Source organism: Triticum aestivum, chromosome 5D (genome assembly GCF_018294505.1).
Source record: "Triticum aestivum cultivar Chinese Spring chromosome 5D, IWGSC CS RefSeq v2.1, whole genome shotgun sequence".
Taxonomy (NCBI): Eukaryota; Viridiplantae; Streptophyta; class Magnoliopsida; order Poales; family Poaceae; genus Triticum; species Triticum aestivum.
This window is the reverse complement of record NC_057808.1, coordinates 393,599,541-393,608,921: the sequence shown is the minus strand read 5'-3', so window position 1 is coordinate 393,608,921 and position 9,381 is coordinate 393,599,541. Positions and strand designations below refer to the sequence as shown.

Genomic DNA, 9,381 nt, shown 5'->3' with positions numbered 1-9,381 from the left:
AAAATAGTTGTAGCGCCGTAGCAGTAGCGCGTTTGCCAGCGCTACTGGTAGCAAAAAACCAACTCTACTAGTAAGCATTTTCCTAGTAGTGAATGCCGCTTTCCTTTCCAGCCTTTAGGGAGCTACTTGCATGCAAAAGGGGACCTCTTGAGCATCGCGCCTCAGGAGCTCTTACCAGACCTTGGGCCGCTCACCTCCTGGCCTTGACCACGGCATCGCGACCTGGCATACCAGCGACGGTCGAAGCTTGCCTGGGGACTGGGACCTGCCAGCATAGAGCGCTAAGCTACCGCGAGGACGGAAAGGGGGGACAATGCCGAAGCAAGACATGCAGCCACAACGTTATAACATGAATAATAAACATTGAAGCAAAAAGCATTACGGGTTCTTTACATACCCCCACGGGGTCTTGTCTCAATTCCTCGCAGGGAACAAAAGAAGGACATCCTCAAGGAGCCCTAACTACGGGTATCTCCGTCGACTCCATCATCAACAGTGGGCCACGAGAGGCCGACACCAGCCCCATCCATGTCATCGACGACGCCGAGCGGATGCAGCTGCCGCGCTCCGGGCGCGGCGAGAACTCGGAGGAACGTAGCTGTCGCCACTCGACTCCGGGGACTCGCTAGGCTCGGGAGAATCGCTCGACTCCCAGGAGTCGTCGCTGCTGCCGGAGAAGCTGGCGGCAGGACCAGGAGTGAGCTCAACGCCCGCTACTGCGCCTTGCTGGCGGCTTCCTCTGGGGCAGCTCCCCAGGCGGCGACCTTCCTCGTCGAAGACCTTGAAGAGCAGCATGGAGGCACTGTCATACTCAAAATGGATGGCGAGGGCCCCCTCCGTGCGGCAAGCGCGGGCGACCTCGCCGCATCCACGGGTCATGAAGACTTTGCCCAGGGGGACGGCCTCGACCTCTGCCCTCGTGGCCAGACTACAGCACCCGGCGTGCTGCAGCCACAACTCGAGTGGCCCTCTCGGCAGAATCTCCTCGGTGAAGAACCGCGGGAGCTGAATCCACGTGCGCGGGGGCATCACCGCCCACACCACGAACTCGCGCGAAGAGCCTTCATCGTGGGTTCACGGGCCAGCAACCCGTGCAACTTCAGCCCGGCCATTGCGACCATGGCTGGCAAGGTGCGGGGCGCTGCCACCTCCTTCGGATCCTCGCGCCTGGGCGTACAAAGGAAGCGGGAAGCCGGGCGGAGGTCGCTCGTACCAAGGCCGCACCACCATAGGCCTGTCGCCGGCTTCGCGGGAGCGGCTCAGCCTCTTCTTTGGCGGGAGCAGCCCCTGCTCCTCGCGGGGGTTTTTCCCTTCTCTGCTGCGGAAAACCTTCTGATCAGTGCCATGGGCGCCACGGCAAGACGGCGAAGCAAAGAGGAAGAAGAAAGAGTGGGCGACGAGAAGAAGGAGATGAGCAAAGGGGGCTCCGCCCCCCTCCTCATTTATAGCCAAGAGGAGGCCAACCGTCGGCCTCCACGATCGCACGTAATGATGACTTTTCTCTGCATGCAGCAGGGTCTCGTCAAGTCGGACGGTTGCCGAGGCAGCATGGGGAAGCGGAGACACCCACGTCCAATCTGTCGCCATGCGTCAACCAAGGCTGCAGGCGGTTGGGGCCCGCGGCGCTCCGCACTTGCCCCTTGGCTTCGCCTCAAAGCCCAGTCCGAGCGTGCCTTGGGCCCGGGGGCTACTGTCGGCGTCCTGGGAACGGGGGTACCCCGACTTGCCTGCCTGCGGCCCACGACGTGGCTCAGACAACGGCATGGTATGACCCAGCTTCGACGACAACAACTCAAGACCCTCGCGAGGCGGACGACATCAGGACCTCCCTGGGGGGCGGCCTCACTGGGCTGGCTCCCGAGGAGCGGAGATATCTATGCAAGGCGCACCTCGCGAGGTTCGTGTGACGTGAGCCATGATGACCAAGGCCAGGGGGGCGCCAGCGGGCGCAGTGTACCAGTTTCCCCTTTGGTGCAAGGCGGCAAGCGCAGGCACGGAGTCCCGAGGAATCAAGCAAAGGTTTCCATATCGGTGTAACAAAACCAAGGACCGCCAGGACGACAGGACGGAGGTCATCGTGGAGCCCGGCGCAGCGTCACCACCAGAGCCTTTTGTAGGCGAAGACCACTTTTGTCAGGATAGCTTGTACTAGTTGTCCCCCTTCAAATCTGGCCGTTGTGGGATCCCTTCCCGCCTGTATTTGGGAAGAAGGACCAAGGCCACTATATAGAGGACCGAGCCACCACCATAGCAGGGACGGATCATTCAGATCGACCTCTCACCCACCAGCTCATCAAGCTCAAGAACACCTCACCTCCTGAGGCTATTCCCACTCTGTGCTAGTTCATCCTCGGCCCCTCGAGGCAATCCACCACAAAGCTGGAGTAGGGTATTACACCGCAAGGTGGCCCGAACCAGGATAAACTATTGTGTCCCTTGTTCTTTGGGTTCGTCGAGCTAGGCCATGGAATCGTTGGGTAGGCAGACTGGGGAGAGAGAGTTCTTCGCACGCACCCCAGAGTTCAAACCTCTCAAGGGTCTGCAGAACCCCGAATCCGACAGCGGATTTACTGAGTCCAGATGTAGATGCTCTAAGAGCATCTCTAGCAGCACATTGGGTAAAGCCACGTCCTATGAAATATCGGGTGGCCTGTAAAAAATTTGCGGTACACGAGGTCTCCGGCGGAATAGATCCCGTAAACCCATCCTGGAAATGATGCATCTGAAATTTATGAAACTCGACATGCTATCATGGAACGACATCAACATGCCGTGGTAAAAATATTGTCCCATTTGGGGCAGGTTGGGGTATAAGCTTCTCACAAACCAGAGCTTCTCACAACAAGCCTCATGGTTACGGTAGGGAACGTTTCACCTTTCTGGACGAAACGATATCCGTTGCCTCTTCTTGATTTCAATTTTTTTCTAGTGTCAACATAGAACAATAGGAGTGTTGTGTTAAATTTTGGAATTTTCCGGGGTTCGTTTGGACATTTTTGTACATTAACTAAGTTTTCTATGCATTTATGTGCATAATTCAAATTTGAACTACAGGCACATGCTCCAGTGCATATAAATTGGTTGAAAAATCAAATCCGTGTCCTTGGTTGCATGCTTAGGTCCCATGCAAGAAATGGGAATGAATGTCAAACACACCTTGCCATCGTCGCTCGGCCGCAAACATTGAGATAAATGGTTTTTAAACTCTAGTAAACCCAAAATTCGTCTAAAATTCATGAAATTTGGCATGCTATCCTGGAGCGGCATCAACGTGTTGTGGTTAAATTTTTGTCCCATTTGGGGCAGGTTAGGGTATAAACTTCTTGCAAACCAGAGCTTCTCACAACAAGCCTGATGGTTTCGGTAGGGAACGTGCCACCTTTGGGGACGAAACGATATTCGTTGCCTCTTCTTGCTTTCAAAAATTTTCTAGTGTCAACATAGAACAACAGGAGTGTTGCGTCAATTTTTGGGATTTTTCGGGGTTCGCTTGGGCATTTTTATACATTAACTGGGTTTTCTAGGCATTTTATGTGCATAATTCAAATTTGAACTACATGCACATGCTCCAGTGAAGAAAAATAGGTTGACATATCAAATGTGTGTCCTTGGGTGCATGCCTAGGTCCCATGCAAGAAATGGAAATGAATTTCAAACACCAAGGCATTGTTGATTGCCGGCAAAATGTTGAGATACTTTGTTTTTAAATTCTAGTAAATCCAAAACTCGTCTGAAATGCATGAAACTTGGCATGCTATCACGGAATGGCACCCGACATGCTGTGGTATTTTTTGCGCCCATTTTGAGAGAAGGCGCACTCGAATAACAGCCAACAAAGGCATTTTGAAATGAAAAGCTGCCACTTTAACATCTCAAATGTTTTATATAATTTAAATCTTGTGTGTTCTGTTAACCATTCGCGTGACACCACGCATCGCTCTTTTAATGTCTAGGAGGTGACGTGCGGACAGCTGCTTGACTGAATGGGAGGCGTGTGAGCGCAGTCCACTACGCAGGCTGACCAAGAGGCGTGCAAGCTATCCTCCAATGCATAGGCTCACCGGGATGCGTGCAAGCTGTACGCTGCGCAGGCTCACTGGGAAGCGAGCCCTTTGACTTCCATGGCCACCCGCCTTGCTCACATCCTCTCCATTAATGGCGCCCGAGTCGCTGTTTAATACGGGCGGCCTTACTGTTCGCCTCCCATTCCCCTCCCGCAGACCTCCATCCACGCCATGGCGCAGAAGGATCATCTGCCACTTCTAGTTCGGTGAAGTTGACTCCGAGCCGGAGGAGATAGAAAATAAGGAGGAATGGGGCCTCATGGACATGGCCCCGAACGAGCTGGCCGCGGCGGTTGCTGCCCCCACGCCCGTCCCAGCTTCCATTCCTGCGCCCGCACCAGCGACCATCCCCGTATCATTGACGGGCTGGTCGCCGAGCACTATCACAGAGCTAGAAGCCGCGGGCGTCAGTGAGGTCTCCGAGGACCCACGCGAGCTCGTGTACATGCCAGCGCCAGCGCCCATGCCCGTGCCCATGCACGCCCTTGCACCCACCACGGCGCCGGTCCCCGTGCGTTTTCCTGCACCCGCCGCGCCCGTGCGCACGCCCCCCTCAGCGGCATGGGACGCCGCCGTCAACCGCTACCTCGCAGCACCGCGAGTTGCCGTCCTCCCGGGCCCCGCTCGTCGATCGCACGACGACATGATATTTGATTTCCAAGTGAAGAACATTTTGTGCTGCATTGAAGACATCAACAACGGCGTCCCGGAGGACGACAACGACAACGCCGGCGCGGCACCCCGCCTCCGCCACCGCTGAAATTAGTTTTTTGGGTTTAATATTGTATCTCGATCATATGAATATAAATTCGCAGTGTGATTGAATGAAAGATATGGTTTGAACAAACTTGTGTTTCTCTCTCTGAATGTACAGACTTACCAAGCGATTTTCTTTCAAAAAAGGTCAATGGTTTTTAAATATAAAACACTCATCGCAAACGTTTTAGTTAGAACATCTGTATGCAAACCGACAACTTCCCCAGGAAGCCAAGGGAAAATGCGCCGAGCAGGATTTGTGCAGCTCTTGATTGCAAACGTTTTAGATAGAACACCTTATGTAAACCGACAGCTTCTCCAGTAAGCCAAGGGAAAATGTGCCGAGCAGGATTTGTGCAGCTCTTCATCACAACGTTTTAGATAGAACACCTGTATGCAAAGTGAGAGCTATGATCTTCCCAGTAAGCCAAGGGAAAATTCGCCACGCAGGATTTGTGCATCTCTTCAACGCAAACGGTTCAGATTGAATACGGTATGCAAAGCGAGACTTCGGCGCTAAGCCAAGAGAAAATCTGGCACGCAGGATTTGTACATCCCTTCAACGCAAACGGTTTTTTCGGATGACCCGTGTGCAACCACGTACAGACAATTTAGTAAGATTTGCATCTGTCATATTGGGTATATTGCCATTTTTCAAACTGGAAATATTGAAATTTGTTGATCTAGTAACATTGCCATTTGTCAACCTTGTAACGCTGACATTTGTCAAAATATGCAGCTAAAAATTAGTAGCACTATCTAATTTTTACAACTAAAATTCAGTAATTAAGCATAGATTTCATTCATAGATTAAGCAGTCGGTCTTTATACAAACAGTTCAACTCGACAGCTGAACCGACCAAACTTTTCCCCAATTGTTGCCAACCACGTATTGAAATAGCTAGTTTAACTATATATACTAGCTAATTTTAAATGCGTTGTACAGTTCCACCACATCTATAGTCAGATGAACTGAACAAAATAGCCTCTAAATACTACTACTACGGAGGGGCTTTGTACTACTTCCGGCAGCCTCTCCTCTGCCGAGCGCGCTCAGTAAGAGGCAGAGGAGGAGGAGCCTACCGACGAGGTGGACAACTGCAATACGGTGCCTGCCGCTCCCGCACCTTCAGCGACGCTCACCTCGAACGTCCTCTATCGCTCCAGATGACCCCTCTCGAAGCGGCGGGTTGATGACCCACCAGTATAGGGGATCAATTGTAGCTCTTTTCAATAAGTAAGAGTGTCGAACCCAACAAGGAGCAGAAGAAAATGACAAGTAGTTTTCAGTAAGGTAATGTCTGCAAGTGCTGAAATTGTAAGTAGCGTAGTAGTTTGATAGCAAGATAATTTGTAACGACCAAGTAACGATAATAGTAACAAAAGTGCATCAAGGTAGCCCAATCCTTTTGAGGCAAAGGACAGGCCAAAACGGTCTCTTATGATAAGCAAAGCGTTCTTCAGGGTACACGGGAATTTCATCTAGTCACTTTCATCATGTTGATTTGATTTGTGTTCGCTACTTTGATAATTTGATATGTGGGTGGACCGGTGCTTAGGTGATGTTCTTACTTGAACAAACCTCCTATTTATGATTAACCCTCCCGCAAGCATCCGCAACTACAATAAAAGTATTAAGAATAAATTCTAACCATAGCATTAAACTCTGGATCCAATCGGTCCCTTACGGAGCAACGCATAAACTGGGGTTTAAGTTTCTGTCACTCTCGCAACCCACCATCTAATTGCTACTCCACAATGCATTCCGTTAGGCCCAAAATATGGTAAAGTGTCATGTAGTCGACGTTCACATGACACCACTAAGGGAATCACAACATACATACTATCAAAATATCGGACACATATCAAATTTACATGATTACTTGCAACATGATTTCTTCCGTGACTTCAAGAACAAAAGTAACCACTCACAAATGATAAACATGCTCATGATCAGAGGAGTATTAAATACCATAATGGATCTGAACATATAATCTTCCACCAAATAAACCATATAGTAATCAACTACAAGATGTAATCAACACTACTAGTCACCCACAAGCACCAATCTATAGTTCCGGTAACAAGATTGAATACACGAGATGAACTAGGGTTTGAGATGAGATGGTGCTGTTGAAGATGTTAATGGAGATTGCCCTTCCCAAGATGGGAGAGTTGTTGGTGATGATGATGACGATGATTTCCCCCTCTGGGAGGGAAGTTCCCCCGACGGAATCGCTCCGCCGGAGGGCAAAAGTGCTCCTGCCCAAGTTCCGCCTCGAGACGGCGGCGTTCCGTCCCGAAAGCCTTCTCCTTATTTTTTCTAGGTCAAAATGACTTATATACCGTAAGATGGGCACTGGAGGTGGGCCGAGGAGGCTACAACCCACCAGGGCGCGCCCAGGTGGGTTGTGCCTACCTGGTGGCCCCCCTTTGGTACTTGTTTGCTCCAATATTTCCTAAATATTTACCTATAATAATAAAGCATGGATTGAGGCTGTGGTTTACCGTTGCGGCGTTTTTGCGAAAAAGTCCTTATGATTTTATGTATTCAACCCGCGATCCAACATAATCTGCAAAAGGAAAAAACCGTTCGCTGGAAAATTATACCCGTACGCATCTGCCTCCACCGCCGCCGCCGCCGCACCACTCGCCGCTGTGGCCGACCTCAACCCGCCCGCCCGCCGCCGCCGCACCTCTGCCCTCTCGCCGCCTCCGCTGCGGCGGTCGAGCGCCGCTTCTGGATCAGGTCAACGTGATGGCTCGGGCGGCTGGGGACGACGCGCCTGCTTGATGCAGAACAACGGGGCGGGATCCGGCGGGCGCGGTAGAAGGAGGGATCCGGCGCGGCGGCGCGAAGTACTTGCAGGTGGAGGCGGGCCTCCATGGCTGGCAGGGAGATCTCCAAGGTCATGGCGGGGCTTCGATTTTTCTGAGAGAAAAAAGAGACAGAGGAGGATCCAGGGAGGAGGGTAGGTAGGAGAAGAAGGACGGGGAACAAGGAAGGGTGCGACAGGGGTGCAGCTGTGCGAGGGCACTGGTCTCCCGCGTGAGGAGTGCCTCTCCTCGGGAGGATCGGAAGGGAGCGAGTGAAACTCAAATCCACTTCAGAGCAAGGTAATGTTGTAGACCTCCTTCCAATCCGTGATGACTACTAACTAATACTCCTACCAAGTTACCCATATAAGCTACAGAGGATAGTTTTGATACTTATGCAAAATCTTATGTTGAAACTCGTGCAGCACCAATATGTGTTATACTAGGGAATAGTTACTGTATAACTAGCACTTTGTAGTGGCCTAAGATCATCTTAAACTTCCATCTACTGAGATGTACTCATGTGTTAGGTGCGTCTACAGCTGCTAATTTAAATGGATTTGATTGTCCCGCTTCTGAGCATAAGCATGATAAAGTGCAGCAACCGACTTTGGCTTACTGTTTTGGAAATCGCAACCGGTGCTCTCCTGCTTGTTTTTGTGATTATTGGTGTTGTTACTGCCTACAGAAGATGCAATCTAAAGCCTTCTATAAGAATATCATCATGGAGTAGATTAAAAAGTTGGAGCGACGAGATAACAATACTGATTGGTTGGTATTAACTTTATAAGATAATTGATAAATTGATTATTTTGTCTACTGAAGCCAATTATTTTATGAACTGAAGAAATCATTCTTATGAGCAGGCCAACAACGTAAGCCCCACCAGTGACGCGACGGGAGAGCTCCGACCTGTACGTGGTAGTGGGAACGCAGATCCGTGTCGCCGACCTACACAAGGCCATGGCCAACGCGCCGACGCATGGTTCATCGTCCGTCTTCGTCAGGTAAGCAAAGCGATCCTCCTTTCCTCTGTCTCATGATACTACATTTAAGTCAATCAATTTTTATGATTCTTTCAGTGTTAAAGAAAATGGATTTTTACCTGAATAAATTGCGTGTATAGATATGTAGAGGATGAACTCAACAAGCGGATCTTTCAAGGTTAATTAGCTTTGCACATTTTATTAAATAGATGCAACGGCATAGCACCTTCAATATCATGCTTGCACTCACATGTTGTTCCAACAGCACCATGAATGCTGCCCAGAATTGCCATGCCTTCAGCTTTTGCTATAAGTTCCTATGCTGCTCCTTTTCAGGTGACTTTTCATGCGATTCCTACTTCTAAAAATTAGAAAATACCTTCAGATCAAAGCAGCGGATTTGTAGATGTTTGGGAATTGGTGCTACTCCATCTCCATCTGGCCAACGGTCTTTGGTCACTGATTCTGAGGTACGACATTGTTTTACTTTTATGTTAAATCCCATTTAGTTTGGCACCTCCATTTATTGGTTCGAGTCGAGCAAAGACCCTGTCGAGCAGTATCACTTGCGTATATACATCAAAGACTGTTTTTCGAATGCTTATCATGAACTAAACTCCCTGCCCCCTCCTTCTGTCGCATGTGTTGCTCCCTTGTCATCAGTGAGCTCCAGAAAACCCAACTACAGGTACAGAATAGTTGCCACTTAGTTAGCATTTTAATTAATAGTGTAAACATGTTAGTAACACTATAATGTC

General features: G+C 50.0%; 1 long non-coding RNA gene across 1 annotated transcript; it reads left to right on the top strand.

Annotated features, from left to right (window-relative positions):
- Nucleotides 1-7,454: 7,454 nt before the first annotated feature.
- Nucleotides 7,455-9,093, top strand: LOC123125099 (uncharacterized). The gene is made up of 3 exons (XR_006461280.1): nucleotides 7,455-7,937; nucleotides 8,504-8,644; nucleotides 8,960-9,093. It is a non-coding gene; the product is annotated as an uncharacterized lncRNA (long non-coding RNA).
- Nucleotides 9,094-9,381: the final 288 nt, after the last annotated feature.